At 50.1% G+C, this 25,451-nt stretch overlaps 1 protein-coding gene across 1 annotated transcript in view; it reads right to left on the reverse strand.

Moving 5' to 3' along the window:
* The window catches only part of gng7 (guanine nucleotide binding protein (G protein), gamma 7), a 94,815-nt gene that overhangs the window by 32,056 nt on the left and 37,308 nt on the right, over positions 1 to 25,451 (reverse strand). The window contains exon 3 of the mRNA XM_061238788.1: positions 168 to 197. The gene's annotated coding sequence lies outside the window, so the exon portion shown is untranslated. The remainder of the gene's footprint in view (positions 1 to 167; positions 198 to 25,451) is intronic.

A 25,451-nucleotide genomic window follows, 5' to 3' on the forward strand; every position in this document is an offset into this window, starting at 1 on the left:
TGCAGGTAAAACAGGAACACAGCGTACTGTATAAAATAACATAACTGAACTTATGCCCAGGTAGCACAGTGTGGCCTCTGAATCAGATAGGGCCACGGCCGCCACGGATGGCTTAGAGAGGGGTTTGTGCGGGACCGCCGTGAATAAACAATCTGTTCTGTCCTTACCTTCGTCCAGTTCTCCGTCAGAAACAGCTCCTGGAGGAGGGAGACAAAGGGAACGTGTGTAAGTCTCAAGGCTGGTGCTCGCGTGGGACATGAAAGCAGCACCCCAGATGAAACCCACAGGGGGGAACACAGTGCCCGCATTGAGTTCTGATATGTTTTTCAGAAAGAAAACACTCCGATCGTAGCGGACGGTTTATTTGCAGAGACACTTAGCAGGCTTTAATGTGAGCTGGGTGCTGTGTTGTGTTTATAGTGACCCCATAAAAATAATGTGTGAACCACTTCACTAGGGCTGCCTACATTCCTCTGCCAGAGCTAGGGACCTGCACTATGGTGGGGAATTCATTCGACATTATTTAATGCTAAACTGAGCACATTTTCACTGTTTAATAACCATTTAAAAGCGCGATGGAAACCTTTATTTACACAATCACATTGAGACACTGTGGGCCTCTTCTTCAACAGAGCCCTTATTAGAAAAAAGTGTTCTTTACTGTAACAGTCACAAGCTAAAGGTTACACAAGGTAAAAATGTAACGAATTTCATTCAAAAAAATAAAACAAATAATAATAATAATAAAAATAAATCTAACTATTCAATTCAGTCAGGTACATTTGCATTCAAAAGTTAACCAGGTTCTTGATTGGGGTCCCAATGTGAATTGGAACTTTGTGAACTGCGAGAGAGGGAGAGAGAGTGTGCGAGAGAGAGTGCGAGAGAGAGTGTAAGAGAGTGTTTGAGAGAGTGTTTGAGAGAGTGTGGCTAGTGTTCATTTGCTTCTAGTCTTTCCTGAATTGGACCCAGCGTGATGAAAGAGTTCAGCTCCGATGCGTTCTACGGTTTCTGCAACGCGGCGCTGGCCGACACGAGGGCGGCCGCCATCATAACCGCGCGCTTCTCCGCGCAGTCAGCCTGCAGCTCTGTTGCCGGGGGCGACGGCGTGAGAAAGCCCAGCGCTCAGCTCCTGCACTTCCGCCGTCTCCGAGCCGGCGTCCGCGGGACCCCCCCCACCCAAAAACCCGCCGCCCACAACTCCCCCCCCGACCCGTGAGCCTACTGACTTATATTTAATCAACCGCATATTATCCACCGGCCAAGAGGTTCATCACGTTGCAGCTCGTAGTCTATCCGCCTTCGTCCTACGGGTCTGAACGGCAAACTCACATTTTCTGGCTGGTCAGCTGATGTGGGCAGCGGGTATATTAAATATCAAGGAAAATGGAGAACCAATTAAAAAAAATTGGCGGAGCACGTTCCAATCAAGAGCAGGCCTCGGGTTATGAAGAGGTTATGAATGGAGGCATTCTCCCATCCCAGGGACCTTCTCCTGGAGAAACGAGACGCCGACGCATGACTCCTCCGAAAGGAAGCAGAGGCCGCTGAAGCTGACACACTGCTTCACACGCGGAGACCGGACCGGACCTGGACCGGAACCGGACGGGCAGAAACAGAGCAGAAACCACGGCTAATGTTACTCAGCTTTGGGGCTCGTCTGGACAGTCTTAAAACCCAGAAATCACATTTTTTTCCAGCTGCCAGCAGACTGACAACTGCTGGGACTGGGGAGGGGAGCCTAACTGCGTTCCGTGTTCAGCCCAGACGGTGCAGATTTGAATCTGGTGGTGGCTCGTGGCGGACTCCAGGACTGCCCAGAAGCCCACAGACGGAGAGTCTCTTCAGGGAGCCAGACACGAGCTGGCACAAGGCTCGCCAACTCCACCAGGCTGACCGGCACACTGGTATTACTAAAGGTCCCATTGTGGAAAACCACAGTTCCCTGGCTATGTGGATTATACAGTGGCTGTAGGTGCTATAAAAACACTGTGAAAGTAGCTAAAATGCACAATTCACAAATACATCCACACAATCCGTATGAAGGAACTGGAGAGGTATGTATGGTCAGTAGGGTGCAGTCAGTATTTAGCACGCAGTATGGAGCAATGAGTATTTAGCAGGCAATATGGAGCAGTGAGTATGAAGCAGTCAGTATTTAGGAGGCAGTATGGAGCAGTGAGTATTGAGCAGGCAGTATGCAGCAGTGAGTATTTAGCAGGCAGTATGCAGCAGTGAGTATTTAGCAGGCAGTATGGAGCAGTGAGTATTTAGCAGGCAGTATGCAGCAGTGAGTATTTAGCAGGCAGTATTTAGCAGGCAGTATGGAGCAGTGAGTATTTAGCAGGCAGTATGGAGCAGTGAGTATTGAGCAGGCTGTATGCAGCAGTGAGTATTTAGCAGGCAGTATGCAGCAGTGAGTATTTAGCAGGCAATATGGAGCAGTGAGTATTTAGCAGGCAGTACGGAGCGGTGAGTATTTAGCAGGCAGTATGCAGCAGTGAGTATGAAGCAGTCAGTATTTAGCAGGCTGTATGCAGCAGTGAGTATTTAGCAGGCAGTATGGAGCAGTGAGTATTTAGCAGGCAGTACGGAGCGGTGAGTATTTAGCAGGCTGTATGCAGCAGTGAGTATTTAGCAGGCAGTATGGAGCAGTGAGTATTTAGCAGGCAGTATTTAGCAGGCAGTATGCAGCAGTGAGTATTTAGCAGGCAGTATTTACATTACATTACATTACATTTAGCAGGCAGTATGCAGCAGTGAGTATTTAGCAGGCAGTATTTAGCAGGCAGTATTTAGCAGGCAGTATGGAGCAGTGAGTATTTAGCAGGCAGTATGCAGCAGTGAGTATTTAGCAGGCAGTATTTAGCAGGCAGTATGCTTGTGGAAAGGCTGCAGTGTGGCCCGTGGGTGTGGGAATCTGTTCCACCGCCGTATGAGACCAGCACAAGCCCACTGGAGCATTCCACTCACTGTGTACTAGCTGCCCACCCACACACACACACACACACACACCCAATACAAACACCATTTGAACACAAAACCCACTGGAGCATTCCACTCACTATGTACTAGCTGCCCACACAAACACACACACACACATAAATACAGACACACACACACACACACACAGCCAATGATCAGCTCCAGGGTGATCAAAGACAGTCTGAAGTTACCGGTGAGTACTGTGACAATTAGAAGACGCCTGTGTGAAGCTAATCTATCGGCAAGAAGCCCCCGCAAAGTCCCACTGTTAAAAAAAAGACGTGCTGAAGAGGATACAATTTGCCAAAGAACACATCAACTGGCCTAAAGAGAAATGGAGAAACATTTTGTGGACTGATGAAAGTAAGATTGTTCTTTTTAGGTCCAAGGGACGCAGGCAGTTTGTCAGACGACCACCAAACACTGAATTCAAGCCACAGTACACTCTGAAGACAGTGAAGCATGGTGGTGCAAGCATCATGATATGGGGATGTTTCTCTTACTATGGTGTCGGGCCTATTTATCCGCATACAAGGGATCATGGATCAGTTTGCCTATATCAAAATACTTGAAGAGGTCATGTTGCCTCATGCCGAAGAGGAAATGCCCTTGAAATGGGTGTTTCAACAAGACAACGACCCCAAACACACCAGTAAGCGAGCAGCATCTTGGTTCCAGACCAACAAAGTTAAAGTTATGGAGTGACCAGCCCAATCCCCGGACCTTAATCCGATTGAAAACTTGTGGGGTGACATCAAAAATGCTGTTTCTGAGGCAAACCAAGAAATGCAGAGGAATGTTGTCAAATCATCCTGCGTTGAAATCCCTGCTCATAGGTGCCAGAAGTTGGTCGATTCCATGCAACACGGAAGTGAAGCAGTTCTCAGAAACCGTGGTTATACAATTAAATATTAGTTTAGTGATTCACAGAAATGCTAAATCCTGAAGATTTTTCAGTTTATACAGTAAATATTTGAGTTTGTAAAGAAAAATGCAGACACTGCTATTTTTTTGAATAGCCCAATATTCATTTTTCTTCATTTTCTGTAAAGTAATTAAAAAATGGACACATTTTTCTTCATGTTTTGATTTAGGATATAATGTGCAGTGTTCCCAATGCATCGAAATAAAAACTACTATAAGGATTTTGAGCTTTACTCACGTTTTTAAACACACTGCTATTATTTTGAACACAATTGTAAATACACACATACACTCACCGAGCACTTTATTAGGAATATATTTACTTTATTACACCCACTTATCCGTGCAATTATCTAATCAGCCAATTGTGCGGCAGCAGTGCAATGCATACAATCTTGTAGATACGGAGAGAGAGGTAGGGAGAGAGAAAGAGAGAGAGAGAGAGGGACAGAGAGAGGTAGGGAGAGAGAGAGGGACAGAGAGAGAGGTAGGGAGAGAGAATGATGGACAGAGAGAGAGGTAGGGAGAGAGAAGGAGAGGGGAGAGAAAGAGGGACAGAGAGAATGATGGACAGAGAGAGAGGTAGGGAGAGAGAAGGAGAGGGGGAGAGAGAGAGGGACAGAGAGAATGATGGACAGAGAGAGAGGTAGGGAGAGAGAATGATGGACAGAGAGAGAGGTAGGGAGAGAGAATGATGGACAGAGAGAGAGGTAGGGAGAGAGAAGGAGAGGGAGAGAGAGGGACAGAGAGAGGTAGGGAGAGAGAAAGAGAGAGAGAGAGAGAGGGACAGAGAGAGAGGTAGGGAGAGAGAATGATGGACAGAGAGAGAGGTAGGGAGAGAGAAGGAGGGGGGGGGAGAGAGAGGGACAGAGAGAATGATGGACAGAGAGAGAGGTAGGGAGAGAGAAGGAGAGGGAGAGAGGGATAAAGAGCTGCAGCTCTGGGGGAAGTGCTTTCTAGGAACGGAATGGAAGAAAGGGCTCGCGTCCAAAAAACGCACTTCCAGCGAAATACACAAACACTGCAGCGCAAAAGCCCCATCAGTCACGCCGACGCGGCGCAGAAAAACGCCCAGCGAGGGTTTCCACAGCTGTGCACCGCTCTTCCCCGGGATGCCTCAGCGCGCTTCCTCACTGCGGTCCGCACGTTAGCCTCCGCTAACCTCACCTCCGCCAAACCGCGCCGAAGCCTCCGCGCATTACGGGATTTAACCGGGAATCGGCGCACATAACTGTATCATGTGTAATGTGTAACTGTGTACAATTATATTATGATACATGACTGCATCACAAACACGGGGGGGGGGGGGTGTACAATGCCCTGCTGAGATCAGTCTGTGATTGCATAAGAGATGAGGATGTCACGATTAGTCAGAGGAGAGAGTGTGTGTGTGTGTGTGTGTGTGTGAGAGAGAGTGTGTGTGTGTGTGTGTGAGAGAGAGTGTGTGTGTGTGTGTGTGTGTGAGAGAGAGTGTGTGTGTGTGTGTGTGTGTGTGTGAGAGAGAGAGAGTGTGTGTGTGTGTGTGTGAGAGAGAGAGTGTGTGTGTGTGTGTGTGTGAGAGAGTGTGTGTGTGTGTGTGTGTGTGTGTGTGAGAGAGAGTGTGTGTGTGTGTGTGTGTGTGTGTGAGAGAGAGTGTGTGTGTGTGTGTGTGTGTGAGAGAGAGAGTGTGTGTGTGTGTGTGTGTGTGTGTGTGTGAGAGAGAGAGTGTGTGTGTGTGTGTGTGTGTGTGTGTGTGTGAGAGAGAGAGAGTGTGTGTGTGTGTGTGTGTGTGTGAGGGAGTGAGAGTGAGAGAGAGAGTGGTTAGTGTTCATTTGTTTCTAGTCTTTCCTGCTAAGTATTGTTCAATGTTAAATGTATGTTTGTTTTATATATATATATATATATATATATATATATATATATATATATATATATATATATATATACACACACACACATGCTTTGGCAATGCAAAATGTGATGTTCAGTCATGCCAATGCAACATGAATTGAATTGAGAGGGGGGGGGGGAGGTGGGCAGGACAGAGTTACCGCCCACATTCACTCAGCACCGCAGTTGCGTCTATGGTGTACGACCATATAAGGTCAGAGGAGGAACCGCAGCAGGAAGTGGGAAGTGGAGAGAAGCAAAACGTGGTTTCCAGTATTCTACAGCGCACACACACACACAGGCACACACACAGAGGCACACACATCCACCCACGCACCAGTACTGTACTTCTGCATAGATTCAGCTCATTACACATGCCATTTTGTCATTGATGCAGTTGTAAAAAGAATAATAAACATTGCACAATTGATTTATTGCGGGTATAATAACTAGGCAAACAATTTTAATATTAAATAGGTTAAATATGTTCACCTTGAGTCCAGAGGATTGACACACGAGTGTTAAATGTGAATATAAGTGTCACACAAAGCTCTTATTTACAAAGTGGACCTCGACAGAAGACAAGTAACACACAACAGACCAACCGCTCCGCATTAACAACACATATTAAAATGTCTTCAATGCCACCTATTGAACCTCTCATTAAAAACACAGATAGAGAACAATAGCAGGGCGGGTAAAGTCTCTATAACACCCCCGCTGCAATAAAACACACAATCAGAGCAGGACGCAGATCAGTAAACAAGCCGTCGCTCCGACCGCGTTAGGAACAAACCCGACGCGCGGGCCCCTGCAGATACGGCCGGGCCCTTGAGCGGCTGACCTGCGCTGGCCTTGGCGGGGCCCCTGGGGGCCGCTCGGTCTGGGGGAGGCTGGGGATGACATGGGCAGGGGGGGGGATGACGCAGGACCGCCAGCGTCAGATCGCCCCGGTTTGGCCTCCCGGCTGCTGCAGCTCTGTCTCAAGGTCTGCGCTGCAGAGGCTCATGGGATAGCGCTCGAGGCCTGTCTGTCAGCAGGCTCGTACCGTACATACTGTATGCCACCGTGACCACTGAAATCAGCATATACCCGACTGCACAGGTATCAAACTCCAGTCATGGAGGGCCGCAGTGTCTGCAGGCTTAACTCCAGTCCTGGAGGGCCGCAGTGTCTGCAGGTTTAACTCCAGTCCTGGAGGGCCGCAGTGTCTGCTGGTTTAACTCCAGTCCCGGAGGGCCGCAGTGTCTGCTGGTTTAACTCCAGTCCTGGAGGGCCGCAGTGTCTGCTGGTTTAACTCCAGTCCTGGAGGGCCGCAGTGTCTGCTGGTTTAACTCCAGTCCTGGAGGGCCGCAGTGTCTGCAGGTTTAACTCCAGTCCTGGAGGGCCGCAATGTCTGCTGGTTTAACTCCAGTCCTGGAGGGCCGCAGTGTCTGCTGGTTTAACTCCAGTCCTGGAGGGCCGCAGTGTCTGCTGGTTTAACTCCAGTCCTGGAGGGCCGCAGTGTCTGCTGGTTTAACTCCAGTCCTGGAGGGCCGCAGTGTCTGCAGGTTTTCAAACCACCACGTGCAGGTCATACCAAGCCCAGGCCACTGAGTTAGTATGGAGCAGTCAGTATGCAGCAGTGAGTACACGAGACACATGTGCACTCTGTAGTGTGTAGCGCTGAATTAACACTGGATGTTTTACCACGTGTCAATAAATCCACACCCCGCGGCCCTAACTGCAAGAAAATGTCTTATTTGGGAATTCCACCACCCAGAGTGCGCACTCAGATATCAGCGGAGATAGTCAGGATTCTAGAGAAGTAAGATACAAACACAGACGTGAAATATGAAATTCCCAACAGCAGAGGGGAAAGTTACGACGGTTGAAGTGACGGTTCCGGCTGCCAGGTGACACTGCAGTGACTCATAAACGGCGGTTTTTCATCAGAAGAATATCAGGGTCACCGCAGAGATGGTGAACCTTCGCGTATCTTTTCACGCGCGGTAGATACCGGCCGCCCCTCCCTCGACCGAGCTACAGCAGGAGAGGAGGGAGAACCGCCACCGTAAGGAGGCCCTCCCTGTTTTTAACTTCAATCAAACACACTGACCGCAGTCACGGCACAGAGACAAAAACAAGCCCCACGGTCCACTGGAGTCACACACACCACAGCGGGTCACCCCGCTCCAACGACACGCTAACCCAGCCTCTCTCTCTCTCTCTCTCTCTCTCTCTCTCTCTCACTCTCTCTCTCTCTCTCCCCCCCTCTCTCTCTCTCTCTCCTCTCTCTCTCCCCCCCCCCTCTCTCTCTCTCCTCGCTCTTCTCCCCCTCTCTCTCTCTCTCTCTCTCCTCTCTCTGCCCCCTCTCCCTCTCTCTCTCCCCTCTCTCTCTCTCTCCTCTCTCTCTCCCCCTCCCCCCTCTCTCTCCCCCCCTCCCCCCTCTCTCTCCCCCCCGTCCCCTCTCTCTCTCCCCCCCCTCCCCTCTCTCTCTCCCCCCCCCTCCCCTCTCTCTCTCTCTCTCCGTCTCTCTCGCTTTCTCTCTCTCGCTCTCTCTCTTTCGCTTTCTCTCTCTCACTCACTCTCTCTCCCCCTCTCTCTCTCCCCCCCCTCTCTCTCTCCTCTCTCTCCCCCCCTCTCCCCTCTCTCTCTCTCTCTCTCCCCTCTCTCTCTCTCTCTCTCCTCCTCTCTCTCTCCCCCTCCCCCCTCTCTCTCCCCCCCCTCCCCTCTCTCTCTCTCTCTCCCTCCCCCTCCCTCTCTCCTCCCCCCCTCTCTCTCTCTCTCTCCCCCCCTCTCTCTCTCCCCCCCCCCTCTCTCTCCCCCTCTCTCTCTCTCTCTCCCCCCCTCTCTCTCTCCCCCCTCTCTCTCTCCCCTCTCTCTCTCCCCCCCTCTCCCCCCCTCTCTCTCTCTCGCCCACGCACCAGGCAATCCCGGGCGGTGTGACGCGTAGCGTCACCGTCAGCACCCCGCCCCCGCTGTTCCGTCGGCATGGCGCACGGCCCTCCCGCTCTCTACGCACACGCGGCGGCGCCGTCCGTGAAAACCGCCAGGGCTCCGCTTCCCCCGGCGCGGAGAGACCAAGGAGCGCTTCTCCTCCGCTGGCCCCTCGTCTCTCTCGCACATGACGCTGCACTCCGCCGTTCCTTCACAGCCCTGCTTCCTAAAACGGGTTTCGCAGATGCAATCCCTCGTCGTCAAGTTTAATTCACAAAGCCCAATTCCTTATCTTTGCGGTCGCTGCTAGCACTCGAGACTGAACTTCCCTCTTTCTGCGCACTTGGTCCCTTGGTTCTGGGTACGCACTGTGTTGTACGTCACCGGATAAGAGCTTCTGCCAAAAACCTAGAATGTAATGTAGTGCAATGTAATCCCCATCTGCCCATTTCACAGCACAGAACAACGGCTGCCTAGCCCAAACACTTCACTTACAAATTCACTTTGTGAATTGTTAATTAATTTAATAGGAACAAGGCGGGGTGTCAGAGAACAAAATGTGAGAATCTGTTCCACTGTACCAAAGCATTACAGAGCAAAAGAGAGGGGTTCTGTTAAAACAGTGTTCCAACAACAAAATTCACATTTCAGCAGCCCACAGCACCACTAACAGGACACGGCACAATCAGGACAGACATGAAACGCTTTATTATTGAGTTTATTACTTTAATAGAGATCCTGCTTTTCCGTGTCAGTGTATGAGTGTGCAACAGAACACAGTCAAACCTCTTGTCTGCCCTGTAATGCTTTGGTGTGACGGATGCTCACATTCTGTTCTCTGGGGTGAAATAAATCAGACAGACGACATCAGCACGGTCTTTAAATCTATTTAGAAAACCCCACCGATCAACGCCTCGTCTGGTTCCTTATCAATTTCACAGCAAAGGTTGCACGCTGAAGCCAGCACACTGCACTGTAAAGACAAATACCTCCACCGCCACACCACCCCGGCTGTAAGGCGCCTACGAGCAGACACTAGGTTCCCGCTCCCAGGGAATCACAGACACAGAAGGGGCTGAATGTCCTCCAGGAGGAGGACTGGGTCTGAAGCACTTAAATGGTAAATGGCAGGCATTTATATAGCGCCTTTATCCAAAGCGCTGTACAATTGATGCTTCTCCATTCACCCATTCATACACACACTCGCACACCGACGGCGATTGGCTGCCGTGCAAGGCCCCGACCAGCTCGTCAGGAGCATTTGGGGGTTAGGTGTCTTGCTCAGGGACACTTCGACACAGCCCGGGGCGGGGGATCGAACCGGCAAACCCTCCGACTGCCGGACGACCGCTCTTACTGCCTGAGCCACGTCGCCCCATACTGTGGGCAGCATCAGCATCCTGCCGAGTCTCCAGCTCAACCTGTGTCACCTTCCTCCGAGGCAGCAGTTTACAGGTAAACACGGGCCTCACTCACTTCCTGTGCAGCGCTCATTAGGGCCCTGACTGCCCTCGACGCACACGGTGTCCCGCACATAACCCTCCCCGTTTCCCCTTTTACAACCCAGCCTTCGCGCCGACACGGAGACGACCGGCATCGCACGGTGATTCTGTGCGCAACACTTCGTACACACACACATCTAGTCAACTGTGCAAATCGGATTTAAATGCATGGCTAAATGTTTCTATTTCGGGCTAGTAACTTCTTGAGTGCCTTGAAAAACATTTCCCTTGCTATGTCGGTTATACTCTAAAGGTCAAATAAAAACACTCATCAAAAGTATCCCCGTCCCAGCCCCAAGGAAAAACACACATCAGATCACAAACTGTGGAAATAACACAAGGCATTCTGAATTACAGTGGAACTTTGACAGTTAGTATAGAAAAAAACATACTAACTGTCAGTTAGTATAGAGTTCTTTGACAGTTGACATGTAAGCTGGTGACTTTCAGGAGTGGAAAAAGCTTACTAACGATGACCTCACGAAGACAAAATGGTTGGAAATTCACAAGATGCACATCTAACAGGGCATTGATTTCATTATCTACTTTCACCATCTGTACCCCCCCCCCCCTGCTAGAGTAATCGGAGACAGAGGAGGAAGAGAGAGAAAAAGAGAGAGTGAGAGAGATAAGGAGGGAGGGGGGGAGATTCTGTGTGAAAATTTCCAGAGAAAAAGAAAGAGAAAAGGGCAGAGAGTGAAAGGGGGGGGGGGGGGCGTCTCTGTTTTTACGCGCGCAGAAGGAATTCCGCAGGGCCGCTGGGTGATGTCAGCTCCTCGCTAAGCTCGCTAACCCCGCTAACCCCGCTAACCTCGCTAACCTCGCTAACGCGGCGTCCGCTTCTCGCAGGCGCGCGACCCGTTTAAAGCGCAGAGGCCGGTTTCCACGGTAAACGGCTCTGGCCCTTTCCCTCGCCCTCACTCTCCGGGCGCGTGGTGGCGAAACCTCGAGCTCAGAAGAGCCGTTTCAAACTCGCCGCTTTACACGACCCTAACGGGCCAGAGGCGACGCAGAACAGCGTCCTCTAAAAAACAAACACCTCAACTTAACATAGCCCCAGTGACAAGCCTCCATTTTGTGCACAGGCTCACTGACCCGGCTGAACGGACTGAGCTGGGAAACACGCGTACGCACCCAGATGCTAGGCTACTTAACGCTAGCTATTATATGGCTGATATATTGACATCACCACTCAGACAGCATGCAGTGCGATGCATTGAAAGACAGCGCAGAGCAAGCCAAGCCGTTAAGAGCTGTCCCCCGGGCTGAATTACAAAATTAATTTCAGAAACAGCTCGTTCAGACCGGCCATACGCGCCCCAGTTCCCTCTCACCCACACTCTCCCTCTGCAGACTAAACCTGCGTAATCATTTCCAAATTCTCCCAGTAACATTACGCCAGAAAGGGAGAACATGAGGCCCTGGTTGCCCGGGGTGGTGTGTGTGTGTGTGTGTGTGTGTGTGTGTGTGGGGGGGAGGCTGCCCGGTGTGTGTGCCCTGGAGCGGCTTCGAGGAATCACACCGTTGATGAACTCCTGCACTGACCGCAGCCCTCGCTACAGGGGATCCAGAGCTGTGTGATGAACACACTCTACACACACACTCCACAGACACACACTACGCACACTCTACACACACACTCCACAGACACACACTACGCACACTCTACACACACACTCCACAGACACACACTACGCACACTCTACACATACTCTCCACAGGAGGTGTGTGTACATACACACACACACACACTACGCACACTCTACACACACACACGCGCACACACCCTCACACACACTCACACACTCTAGTCCACACACACAGGAGGTGTGTGTACACACACACACACACACACACACACTCAGGAGGTGTGTACACACACACTCTACACACACACACGCACACACCCTCACACACACTATAGTCCACACACACAGGAGGTGTGTGTACACACACACACACTCTGCACACACACACACTCCACCGCCCCCACACCCCACACCCTGACACACAGCTGCCCACCTTCCCCGCCCGACAGCGAGCGTGATGATGTCATCAGCCCTCTCTGATGTCATCAGCGTGGGGACGAGGCGTCGTCACCGCGTCAGCTCTCTCCCCCGGGCGGTGTGTGTGTGTGTCTGACCGCCCCCCACCCCCCCCTCCCCACCTACACACACACGCACGCACACGCACACACACACACACACACGTGAGCGTCACTGAACACAGTGTGTTCCGCTACCCAGGGGAGAACTCCACCACTCAAACCACAACAAAAGATCACCAGCAGCCAGTTCGCACAGCAGCAGTGCACAGCGGAACGGCGTAAAACTAGTAAAACTAAACTTTGAGCTTAATGTGCGCGCAGTTAACGTCCCCGTGTCACCGATCAATGCAACTGCGTAATTACGGTTTGATAACGGCGCACTGGGTTAGCTCAGAGCTCTGAAATGCAGATTACTCCAGAAGGGGAAAATATAGTGAATCACTTTTAATACACTGCAGGAAGTGATAGTCTGAACGCGCGTTTCAGTCTTTTAATAAGACTCAAAATAGAAAATATTTGCTTTTTTTAATCTAATGTTTGCTTGACAAGTGAAATTTTCTTATTCCACTGGCAAATCTTGAAATGAGTCAAATTGTCTTACGTCATCCTTTTTTTTGCAAAACAAAGTTAACGGAATGAGGTTTTAAGTCTCAATATATGTTTTTCCAGAGTAGCAATAATATGAAATAGAAAATGTCATGAATTTCTCACCAAACTGAATCAAGAAAGAAAAAGTATTTAATTAGTAATACTAACGGTCTGAATGAAGCTCAACGGCTTCTTAAACTTCATCACGTACACAAGTACGTTCATGATCTGAACAGCAGTGAAGGATAATAAATCTGGGTCCTGTGTGACTTGCCCTGAGGTGTCTGTAAGTGGAATGTGTGTGTGTGTGTGTGTGTGTGTGTGTGTGTGAGTGTGAGTGTGAGTGTGTGTGTGTGTGTGTGTGTGTGTGTGTGTGCGTGCGTGCGTGCGTGCGTGCATGTGAGTGTGTGTGTGAGTGTGTGTGTGTGAGTGTGTGTGTGAGTGTGTGTGTGTGTGAGTGTGTGCGTGCGTGCGTGCGTGCGTGCGTGCGTGCGTGCGTGTGTGAGTGTGTGTGTGCGTGTGTGTGAGTGTGTGTGTGTGTGTGAGTGTGTGTGTGTCTAAGTATGTGCGCTGTGCTCTCCCACTACAGGATCGTAGCCCAGGACACAGTTTATTTTTTTGAATTACATTTTTATTTGAGGGTAATCAACATACATTGAGGTACAATAGATAGAACCACGTGGACGGTAAAATATGGATGGAGGCGGCCTGTAGCGTAGTGGTTAAGGTACGTGACTGGGACGCGCAAGGTCGGTGGTTCTAATCCCGGTGTAGCCACAATAAGATCCACACAGCCGTTAGGCCCTTGAGCAAGGCCCTTAACCCTGCATTGCTCCAGGGGAGGATTGTCTCCTCCTAGTCTAATCAACCGTACTGGATAAGAATGCCATTAATGTAATGTAATGGAATGGATGTGGTGCCAAACCCACGAGATGTCTCTTTCACGGTGACCCCTGGATATGGTTTAGCGTCCTGTCTTCAGGTAGTGAGGGAGGAAGAGAGAGATGGAGGGAGAGACGGAGGGAGAACAATGCGCCAGGTCGCTGCAGACTGGCGGGAAAGGAATCCGTTTTTTAAAACAATGCGAAGGGTTCACCGGCTTTCACTCAGAGCAAACAATAACTGTCTCACCTGTGGGCTAGTGACAAAGCGCTGCACACACCCCCCCCCCCTCCTCAGCTTAGCAACTGGCGCTAAGACAGACAGTACACACTACAGCAGAAACACGCGCCGTATCACACACACACACACGCACGCCGACAACACACCTCCAACCGCCACGCTTTTACCTCCCCAGGGTCTGCAAACCTCAACCCCCCCCTCCCCCCCCCATCTCCAAAGTTACACAATCACAAACACAGGTACGTAAACTGCCTAAAAACACATTCTACCCCCCCTAGCCAGCAATATATCATTAATGTGTACTTTTTTTTTTTTTTTTTTGTTTGCTTGGAAAACATACTGATTTGTACCCGAAGAGAACGTTACTGTAATATTTGGGGGGAAATTTGATCCCTGAAGAAGAACAAAGCACCTCCTCTGTGCCTCCACGTCTCAGAGTGCTGTGAGTGTTTCTCACACGTCTGTGGGCATCTCTCTGGCACGGGGGCTCCAGTAAGTCCACGCGACCTTTAGGGTTTCGCCTGAAACTCGCGCAGAGGGGGGCGAGAGATGAGACTGATTACTGAAACTAAAGATGTCCGAGAAGAACAATAAACACGGCCATTTCAAAAGGCAGGTGAAATGTGACACACTGCACTTTTGTGGTGGGATGCATTTCTGAAGAATAGACTTGTCGATTTATGAATAATACATCAAATTAAAAAGAAAAAACAAATATTCATTTTGGGACCACGCTTGGTTTTGGGTTGAATGTTTCCCTGAAGTGATCTTTCTGTTCGAGAGAAAGGACACCTGAGGGTGTGTATGCTGAGTGACTGACAACGGCAGCTCTCTGGTTTTGACACGGAGCAGAAACTGAGTCAAAAAGTGACAGAAACAGGCAGAAAGAAAGAGTAAACAGATAATCTCTGAGCCCCCTGCTACACTCAGAAATTCCCCTGTGGCCTGACAAAGACAGAGAAGAAGCACGAGAACTGGAGCTTGCAGCTGTATTTTCATACTTTCATGCGTACTTGGAAATGAACTACTGAATTTCACTCCAATTCCTATTATTATTATTATTCTTCGATTAATGGAGTTACAAAACAGTATAAATCACCCAGCACATATTTGAGGGGAAAAACATGCCCTTTATGGAGGTATGTTTTGAATAGCCAAGTTAAATACTATTGATAAGATAACAACTCAGGATTTAACCCTTTCAAAGTGCCAGATCACAAAACATACAATTGGAATGTTCTTAGCTGAACATTCTAACACTGATATAACAAAAAAAACCTCCTCTTCAAAGGTTCTGTTTGAAAATCCCTTTGTGACATCAAAAGAATGATAAATGATTCCGATGCTGAGGTAACAATCCCGATGCAGTTCTAGAACTACTCTTCAAAGGGTTAATGTGAAAATCCCTTTGTGACATCAAAGAATGATTTACGATTCTAATGCTCCAACCATGGAAACGATTCATTAAAATTACACCCCAACCCAGCGAAAACATCTGATTAGCCCACAGCGCTCATTCTGAAGAACTGATGATATCTGAAGTCTAGTCAGAGATCTTGCCAGGGGAGATTCTGACACTGAAGTGGTTGACCACTGTCAGCCCACTGCTAGCATGGCTGTTTGTTGAGCAGTTTTCCCACAACAAATTTGCGGTGAATAAATCAATCAGAGTAAAGGCCAGCATTCACTGTGCCCTCGCACGTTCACAAGCTATCAAACAGGGGCTATGAAGACATGACCTGAAGTTCAACATTTACGATAAATCCGAAAAAGAGGGAAAGTACAAAATGAAGGTCAATACAAACAGGAGGTCAGTGCAGTCAGTAGGTCAGTGCAGTTTGATACACTGCAGGAACAGGGAGATTAATACACACATATAACTTCTTCTTTTTTTTATAGTATCTTTGAGCCTTTACTGAACACATTTCAAAGTGAGGGGAGTATTTTATTTGGAAATCGACGCATGCATTCTGACCAGATTGCGGGGCAGTTTTCCACGGTCTCTGCCACGCGAGAGCAGTCAGACAAAGCTCTGTCACAATGACCACGGAAAGGCTGCCTGCGTCTGCCAACAACGGGACCGTGAAACTGAAAGTTTTTCGGGTGAGAGTTTGCGAGACAGAACCGCAGACTAGACCTCCCCCCCCCCCCCCCCCGCCCAGGGAACAGACGGAAAAGGAATACTGAGAATTGGCTCCGCTAGCACGAGACCAGGGATGCCCAATCACGAGCCAATGAGGGCCCAGACTGTGCGGGGGGGGGTTTACATTCCAACCAATCACCGCGTCAGCTGATGTCACTAGCACACCTTCAGCCGGCTAGTGATTGGTTGGAATGGAAACCTGCATACTCCAGGCCCTCCATGCACCCCTGCTCCAGAGATTCGATTTTGTGCACGTTTACGAAGCTCGCCACAAATTCTTGGGCAGCCTGTAAGCCTAGTGGACCTAATGGACAGGACTGGGACCGGGATAACCCCGCACTGCTGCAGGGGGGGGGGGGGGTTGTCCCAAGCGTAGTCTAATCAACTGTCAGTTGCTTTGGATAAAAGCTAAATTGGCGGAATACCTGTAACGTCGTGTAATTTACTGGCGATTCTCGTGGACGGCGTCACACAGGGGAGAGAGGAGTGGAGGGCGCTTGGCCTCGTGCCCGTCGCTAAGGGTTACCACGGCGCGCGCGTGACGGAGCGAAGGCCAAGATGGAGAGGCGAAGGGCGTTGCCGTATCCTTCCGCCCCTGCGTGTGCTTACACCCCCTCACCCTCAACCCCGCTCTCTCCCTCACCCCCTCTCCCTCTCTCTTTCCCCCCGCCCTCTCTGTCTCTCCCCTCTCTCTCTCCCCCTCTCCCTCCCTTTCTCTCTCCATCTCTCTCTTACTCTCCATCTCTCTATCTCTCTCTCCCCTCTCCCTCCCTCTCCCCCTCTCCCTCTCTCCAGCTCTCTCTCTCCCCCCTCTCCCTCTCTCCAGCTCTCTCTCTCTCTCTGGTTCTGTGGTGTGTGTCACCGCCTTGTTTTGTGTAAAGGCCGTGTGAGTCACTCCAGCCCGTGTGATGAGCTGCACTGTGGGCCTGCTCTCCTGCACACCTCCTTACTGTCCTCTCCTGCACACCTCCTTACTGTCCTCTCCTGCACACCTCCTTACTGTCCTCACTGCCTCCCCCACACACACCCCTACACACACTTGCACACACACCCCTACACACACACACACACACACACTAACACACACACACACACACACCCCCTACACACACTTACACACACACACTAACACACACACACACTAACACACACACCCCCTACACACACTTACATACACACACACACACACACACACACTAACACACACACACACACCCCTACACACACACACACACACACACTTACACACACACCCCCTACACACACACACACACACTTACACACACACCCCCTACACACACACACACCCGCACCCCTACACACACTTAGACACACACACACACCCTACACACACACACACTTACACACACACCCCCTACACACACACACACTTACACACACACACACACACACTTACACACACACCCCCTACACACACACACACCCGCACCCCTACACACACTTACACACACACACACACACCCTACACACACACACACACACACACACACACACACACACACACACACACACACACACCCGCACCCCTACACACACACACACACTTACACACACACCCGCACCCCTACACACACTTACACACACACCCCCTACAGACACACACACACACACCCGCACCCCTACACACACACACACACTTACACACACACCCGCACCCCTACACACACTTACACACACACCCCCTACAGACACACACACACACACACCCGCACCCCTACACACACTTACACACACGCACCCTACACACACTGCATAGATACACACACAAACACAAACACACTGTTGTGTCCCTCAAGCGTACCCACGCTGCACTGCTGCAGGGTTCAGTGCGGGGGAACGTGCCGGTTCAGCTCAGCCCATGACCCCTCTCCTCAGACAGCGCTCACAAACCAGAACGCTCGCCTGTCCTCAAACCGGGTCAAACCGGGTCAGCGCGGCAGACAGATGAACCCTACGCCACGGGGGGGAAGGCGCGGAGCGACACCCACCTCTCAAATCGCAGCCGCACAAATCCGCTCGCGTTCAAGCGCCACGCTGAATTTCAACAGATTGGAGGCGCTTACCTGCGAGTCATTATTGTAATGTCGGAAATAGAGCATGGCGAACAGCCAAGGCCGTAGAGTCTGTCTCCCGACTCAAAGAGACATCATTTCGGTATCATTTTAAAACACATTACCGGAGCGGTACAGAAACTCATATCTAATAATAATGTTGCAAATGCTACATTTTCAAACCTGTAAAGGGACAATAGGTCGGATTTTAGTGTTAAAACATTGTTACAAGACCGTTGTAAATCCCTTCCTATCATTGAAAAAGGCTCACTGACATGTTGACTCACCCCCTGCCTGTGTTTATAGTCCTTAAATTCGGGTTTCAAAATATACAGTTGACGGCCCGACACTCTGCACCAAAACATTGTATAGCTGTACAATAATTCAAGCTCATTGGTCGAAAATTGGTTCTAATTGCCGTAGCCAATGGCGTTTCAACTTCAGCGCGTCTACAGAGAAGGGGGAGGGGGATAAACAGTGTTGTGGTTTGAAGGTGTCAGTTTCTGCTATTTCTCTCTTGACCGTTAGAAGTCCAAAACTACCTATAATACCTTTAACCAGAAACACTATTCATACGGAGCTATTGATGCTGGGTGATTTCGCGAGGGGAATTTATTTTAGAGTTGGCTTTTGTCAAAGCACTACAACTCAACGCTCTAACGAGAAGACTGTCACTGCACTGTCATCAGTGCCTCCCAAATTGCTTGTGTGCTATGCAGTACTTCTCCCAGGCAAACATCCGGATTGGGAACTTCTTCTTTCCCAATGTACCAGGCTGGCTAGCACTACACATTAATGTCAGAAAACAGCTTAGCAATTTAACTGGGCTAGCAGAATTATTTTAGTCATTTTACTGCAAACAACTCTGCATAGAAATACTGTATTTTAGCTGATAAACCATGCGTCTATTGTTTATCCAGCATGGGATCAGACAACAGAGCTATATTGGCTAAAACTATCACACTGTATCGACTGTGTTGTGCTGGTAGGACATTCACATTTCGGCCAAAACAATTATTCAGTGAAATACTTTGCTGTTTTAAAGACTGGTTACTGCAACGTTAACATTTGTCCTGCATTGCATCATGGGTAGACACCCTCGCCGTGCCCAATCGATCTGACGCGGTCATGTGACGCGGCACGGAATTTCTCTCCACGTAGGAGACCTATGCGAATTGGGAAAAACTGTGACCCAACCCCGGAAAACTGACCCCGGAAATGTCAGGAATTAACGGACAAACTCGCAAACAAACTCGCGGAGAGCGGCGGAATGCACGCTCCGCGGCTGCAGACAAAACAAACAAACAAAAACAAACAAACACGGGGGGGAAAAAAGCCTGGAAACCCAAATAAAGAGAAAACTGTGGCATTGTTTGACAACCGATCGCAGAGACTGACTGGTCTAAAGGTCACCTTACATGTGAAAGCACTTAATTATCTTTAAAACACAATTATGTTACCAACAACAGGAGAACTACAGTGCAGTAGGAGAAAACAACAACATGGTAGGGAAGCTTTTACCAATTTAACAATCAAACAGTATTTTATATGACCATTTAGTGTCAGTTCATAACAACTCCTGACAAAATAAAGAAAAAAACGGAGAGGCAAAGGTCAATGGTCAAAGGCATAAGTTACAGACCAAGAAACAAGATGCGTATTATACAAAGTAGAGAGAAACACACTAGACTTAATAGACCATCTAGTAAACATTCTCCTGTACAGCTAACAAGTCAAACACTGTATTATAACAGAGCAGAATCTGCAGTCAGGCAAAAGCAAGACTTGCAGGAGAGCAGACCGCCATTTTGTGACACAGCCTGGGTCTTTAGACCGCTCATCTGGATAGAGGGATTTTCTCACACTTTTATAGGCTAATTCAGAATTTACAGCAGCCAGATTTCCCAGAATGCACTCCCAGCCCTCCCATGGAAGAGTCCTACAAAGGCCGTTCACATGCCCTGACCTTCCCCAAAAAAAATAACCCTGTCTCAGTACCCCCCTTAACCTCCCCAGGGGCGTCAGCTGCACAGGTGTGAAATATTTCACCCCCCCTCCCGCCGTTCACCCCAGGGAGGGAGAGGTGTGACTACAACACGGCCTGGGAAACAGGCGCAGGCTCACAAACGCTCGATTTCATCACGCTTAAGAAAATAACGCAGAGCGGAGGAAACCTGTCAGCGCTCTCAGAAACGCTCCGCGAGACGCACTCCGCATCGGACGATGACCGCGACGCCTCGCACCCCACAATTCAGCGACAGACTCGCCACGCCCCCGCCGGGGACTCACGGTGCGATAAGCCCTCCTGCGTTCACACGTATCCGCCCGAGAGGTGGCGAAACTCACAACACACGCTGGAGAGCGGTTTCCTCATGACAGCCTGGAGCATCTTCCTCGTGAAAAATCTATCGACACACACGCTGAAGAGCACTTTCCTCGTGAAAAATCAATCGACAGACACGCTGAAGAGCAGTTTCCTCGTGAAAAATCAATCGACAGACACGCTGAAGAGCAGTTTCCTCGTGAAAAATCAATCGACAGACACGCTGAAGAGCAGTTTCCTCGTGAAAAATCAATCGACACACACGCTGAAGAGCAGTTTCCTCGTGAAAAATCAATCGACACACACGCTGAAGAGCAGTTTCCTCGTGAAAAATCAATCGACACACACGCTGAAGAGCAGTTTCCTCGTGAAAAATCAATCAACAGACACGCTGAAGAGCAGTTTCCTAGTGAAAAATCAATCAACAGACACGCTGAAGAGCAGTTTCCTTGTGAAAAATCAATCGACAGACACGCTGGAGAGCAGTTTCCTTGTGACAAATCAAGCGCAGAAGTGGCTCTGCCAACCCCAAATTATCATTCACCGCTCAGCGCGGCTGACTCCGTCTCCAAAACGCGCTGTTGTCACATCGTTTATCCGTCAAGTCATAAACGCTAGCTCCGGTTCTCACAGTCTTTGATTAATCTCGTAATCAGGTTAATCGTGATCAATCATTCGCAGGCCGAAATCTGAAGCGGCCCTCGACTCCGCTGTCAAAATCACCATCTCCAGTGAGTAAGTGTGAAACGCAACTATCAATCGTAAGAAGTGACTGACGGGTCTTTTAGCGTTTTTAGTTAAGGGCCAAGTTCACGCCAACTGTTTATTATTATTAAACTGATATTGCACTGCTTTACACATTACACATTCATTAGATGTGTTGATAATATAAATTACGGTTTCTATTATTGCAGTTAAAATACAATAAAAGGATTTTTTTGGGGGGGGAAAAAAGTTCATTCCAAACAACATTGTGTAAGATCATTTGTGCAAGAACGCTTAAAAAAATGGCCACTAGCTCAAGCCAATGTGCAAAATTCCTTGACTTTATTTCTTCCATCCATCATTTTCTCTTTTCATACAAATGAAATGTGGCTGTGGTTCAGCTCATAGCGGCAGTAACACAACCTCAAACTGAAGATCCTGACCAGTGTACTCCTCCAGAAGGAAAGTCTGTTCCTGTTTGTTTTCGTCTGGGGTTTTTAAAGAACATATTGTACGTAAGAAAACTCTATTAGGACCTTGACTGCAGATACCAAGAACGTAACATGATGTTCAAGTTACAAGACATCTGCAGTGCCGGCTTCCAAAAAAACGGGAGATAACATCAAACCGTCCGCGGCGTTTTAAGATGCACGGCGGCGTTGGTTCCTGCAACGACGTCCGTCATAAACGCAATGATCTTTGCGTGAATCTCAATGCGCTGTCCCAGCTGCGAGTCCCATCTGCCCACTAAACACCCGGTGGGTGTTTTAATACAGAAAATACATGAAATTATGACATAAAAAGAATCTGTCTCTGACTCGCTAATCTGGGGGAAGTGCAGGGGCCAGATTTGGTCGGTGCGTGCGTAGTTTGTGTGCGGACACTCGAGACCGGTCCAGCGGCGGAGAGCAGAAGAAAGGAGAGGCGCACTCCTTTAAAACGCCGCACTATATTTAAACGTCGGTCTGGCGGCGGTCAGGACGTCTTGAATCGACGTGACGTAAGTCCTGCGAATTTCCCCCGACGCAGTGGCCCAGACAATGTCTCCGGAGCGCGCGGGAGAGGGGGGGGGGGCGCGCGGTCAGAGACGGGCCGATCCTCTTTCACCGCCGGGAGGAAACGCCGCCAAATCCTGAGCCGCCTGGCGTGCGCCCTGACCCGGGACTTCATCCAGGACAGGACGGGGGGGGGGGCGGGACTTCATCCAGGACAGGACGGGGGGGGGGGCGGGACTTCATCCAGGACAGGACGGGGGGGGGGGCGGGACTTCATCCAGGACAGGACGGCAGGTCCAGAGGCCGGGAGGGGGGGGGGGGGGGGGGAGGGGGGGGGGACTTCATCCAGGACAGGACGGCAGGTCCACAGGCCGGGAGGGCGGGGGGGAGGGGGGCGGGAGTTCTCGGCTGCAAGCCCGGAAGAATTAGAGGGCCGGGATTTTCACAGCTGGGAAACGGGAACGTTCTCAGTGCTTTTTTTATTGACCTAAACAGCGAGGGTGACCCTTGGTACCGCCATCGAGCACGCACTGCTGGGAAGTCACGCCGCTGCATTCCAGAACCCCCCCCTCTCCCCTCTCCCCTCCCAAATCACCCTGTGTGTGTGGGTGAGAGTGTGTGTGTTTGTGTTCGGGGGCGAGTGTGTGTGTGTGTGTGTGTGTGTGTGTGTGTTTGTGTTCGGGGGCGAGTGTGTGAACAGGGTGTAAATAACTGACAGGAGAGCACTGTGGACTGCAATGTCACAACACACAACAGCACTCTCCGACACCAACACACTACAGCGCGTTCTGGACACCCTGGTCTGTTTCATCATTTGGGTCAGTGCGTGCTTGAAACGCAACGGGCGTATGTACACACACGCACACGCACGCATGGAAGAACGCAAGAGAGCACAAACTTTCAGGCTGAAATCTGACAACACATTTTTTGGGGAAACAGGTAATGTACTCGATTATCTCAATCAGGTGTCAGAAATGCCGAAAAGGTTCAAAGGTGGAGGAACTGGTATTAATGCATGTGTGATCTCCATGCTTCACAACAACACAAACAGCAAAAACACTTGTGCATCGTGTTTTTTAAAACACTCAAAACACTGCAGGACAACAGTCAGCGAAAAATTCAATCACCCTATTCCTTCCGTCTATCCAACGTCTGTCGACTGGCAGAATTCACACCAGGGGATTGGAGGGTGCACGGAGGGAGGGGTATCGGTGCATGGAGGGGGTGTGTAGGGGGCTTATGGAGGGTGTGTGGAGGGGGTTTATGGAGGGGGGGTGCAGGGGGTGTGCAGGGGGTGCGTGGGGGAGAAGCAGCCACACGCAGGGGGGGCCGGTGTTAAAACTAACGTCTCGCCCGGGGGGCTGGGAGGGGGCGCAGGGCCCCTGGGGTTCACACCTTGGGGAAGAGGTCATGGGAGAGCCGCGGGGAGGAGGGATAAAGGTGTGTGTGTGTGTGTGTGTGTGTGTGTGTGTGTGTGTGTATCGCGTGGGTATTCCCTGCATGTGCTGTGTGTGTGTATTCCTACGAAAGCGAACACACACACACTGTGTTGACCAATGAGGGAGCAGGAGGGGAGGAGAAGAGGAACTGGGGAAGAGTGTGTGCAGCGTGTGTGTGTGTGTGTGTGTGTGTGTGCATGTTATGTGTGCATGCGTGTATGTGTGTGCATTTGCACGAGTGTGTATAGATGTCTATGAGTGGGTGTGTGACAGAGAGAATGAGAGAAAGAGAAAGACAGAGACTGAGAAAAAGAGAGAGAGGGAGAGGGAGAGGGAGAGAGGGAGAGAGACACAGACAGAGACACAGAGAGAGAGAGACAGAAGCAATAACCACAGGAGGACAGTAAATGATGGGGTCAGGGCAGCCCAGGGGGGCCAGGGTGTGGGAACAGCCCCCCCCCCAGGTCTCTGGGAGAGGCACTGGGGCAGCCTGAGAACAGACACAGCTCCGTGTTGATCCAACTGATGGAGGCTATTATAGAGCTGACGCTTATGGCAGCTACCCCCCCGTTCCCCTCGTCAGCCGAATAACACCTACTGACACCAGAGCATCAATAAAGAGCCTTTAAACACGGAGTAACCACCACACTCAGTCTCCTTCTGCCGCGGCCTTCCTGAAAGACATTCAGCAGTACAGCGTGACGTACACATTAATATAATGTGCGATTTAGCTGACGCTTTTATCCAAAGAGACTTACAGTTCATTAGACTATGCAGGGGACCATCCCCCCTGAAGCACTGTGGGGTTAAGAGCCCAACAGCTGTGCGGATCTTATCGTGGCTACGACGGAGCTTGAACCACCAACCTTCCGGGTCCCAGTCATGTAGCTTAGCCACTAGGTACAATGCAAGCAGCTCTTGCGTAGCACTATCTATGGGAACATCTCGGTGAAATAATTCAGAATCAGCAAAATTACAAACTCCAAACAGAACGGGCCAATGAGAGAGAAGGAAGACTTAAGACCCGTTTTAAAAGAGTATGGCTAGGAATGAACACAAGGCTGAAATAGATCCTGCAAGTGTGAAAAAGAAATCTAAAGCCATACAGTGCTGGGGGTGGGGTGTTGTAGCCTAGTTGCTGAGGTACATGACTGGGACCCAGAAGGTTGGCAGTTGGTGTAGCCACAAAAAGATCCATGGATCAGTTGGGCCCTTGAGCAAGGCCCTTAACCCCACATTGCTCCAGGGGGTCTTAGTGCTTAGTCTAATCAATTGTAAGTCACTTTTCATAAAAGCGTCAGGTAAATAACTCAGGTACTACCGCAGAGCAGGAGAGACTGGCCGTGTGCTGCTCTCTCACCTGTGCAGGACCGGAAATGTTAAGCGTTTCCACACACGCACCCTGCGGTTTCCACACACACCCTTCACTTTCTGCAAAACTACGAGAGGACAGGAATGAGGAAGAGGAGGAAGTCGAGAGCGAAGACAACAGCCCTTTATTCCACCTACAGTACAGCCCTTTCTGGTTAAACAGTAACACCCCGAGAGCATTCCTCAGACACATTCACAAGCCACACACGCAAGCAGGGTGAGGGAGAGACAGGGAGAGAGGGAGAGAGGGAGGGAGAGGGAGAGAGAGGGAGCATTATTAGTCCACTTAGCAGAAACATTTCCGGAGCATTGGCTTGATCCAGGGCAGAGCAGAAACACCCCACCCACCAAACCACTGCACCACAACAGCACTCAGACGCTGCAGCCACTGGGGCTGATACCAGCTCCAACACTGCCCTTACCAGAAGTGCCATGGTATCTGAGTGT

The sequence above is a fragment of the Conger conger genome, chromosome 4 (assembly GCF_963514075.1).
Source record: "Conger conger chromosome 4, fConCon1.1, whole genome shotgun sequence".
Taxonomy (NCBI): domain Eukaryota; kingdom Metazoa; phylum Chordata; class Actinopteri; order Anguilliformes; family Congridae; genus Conger; species Conger conger.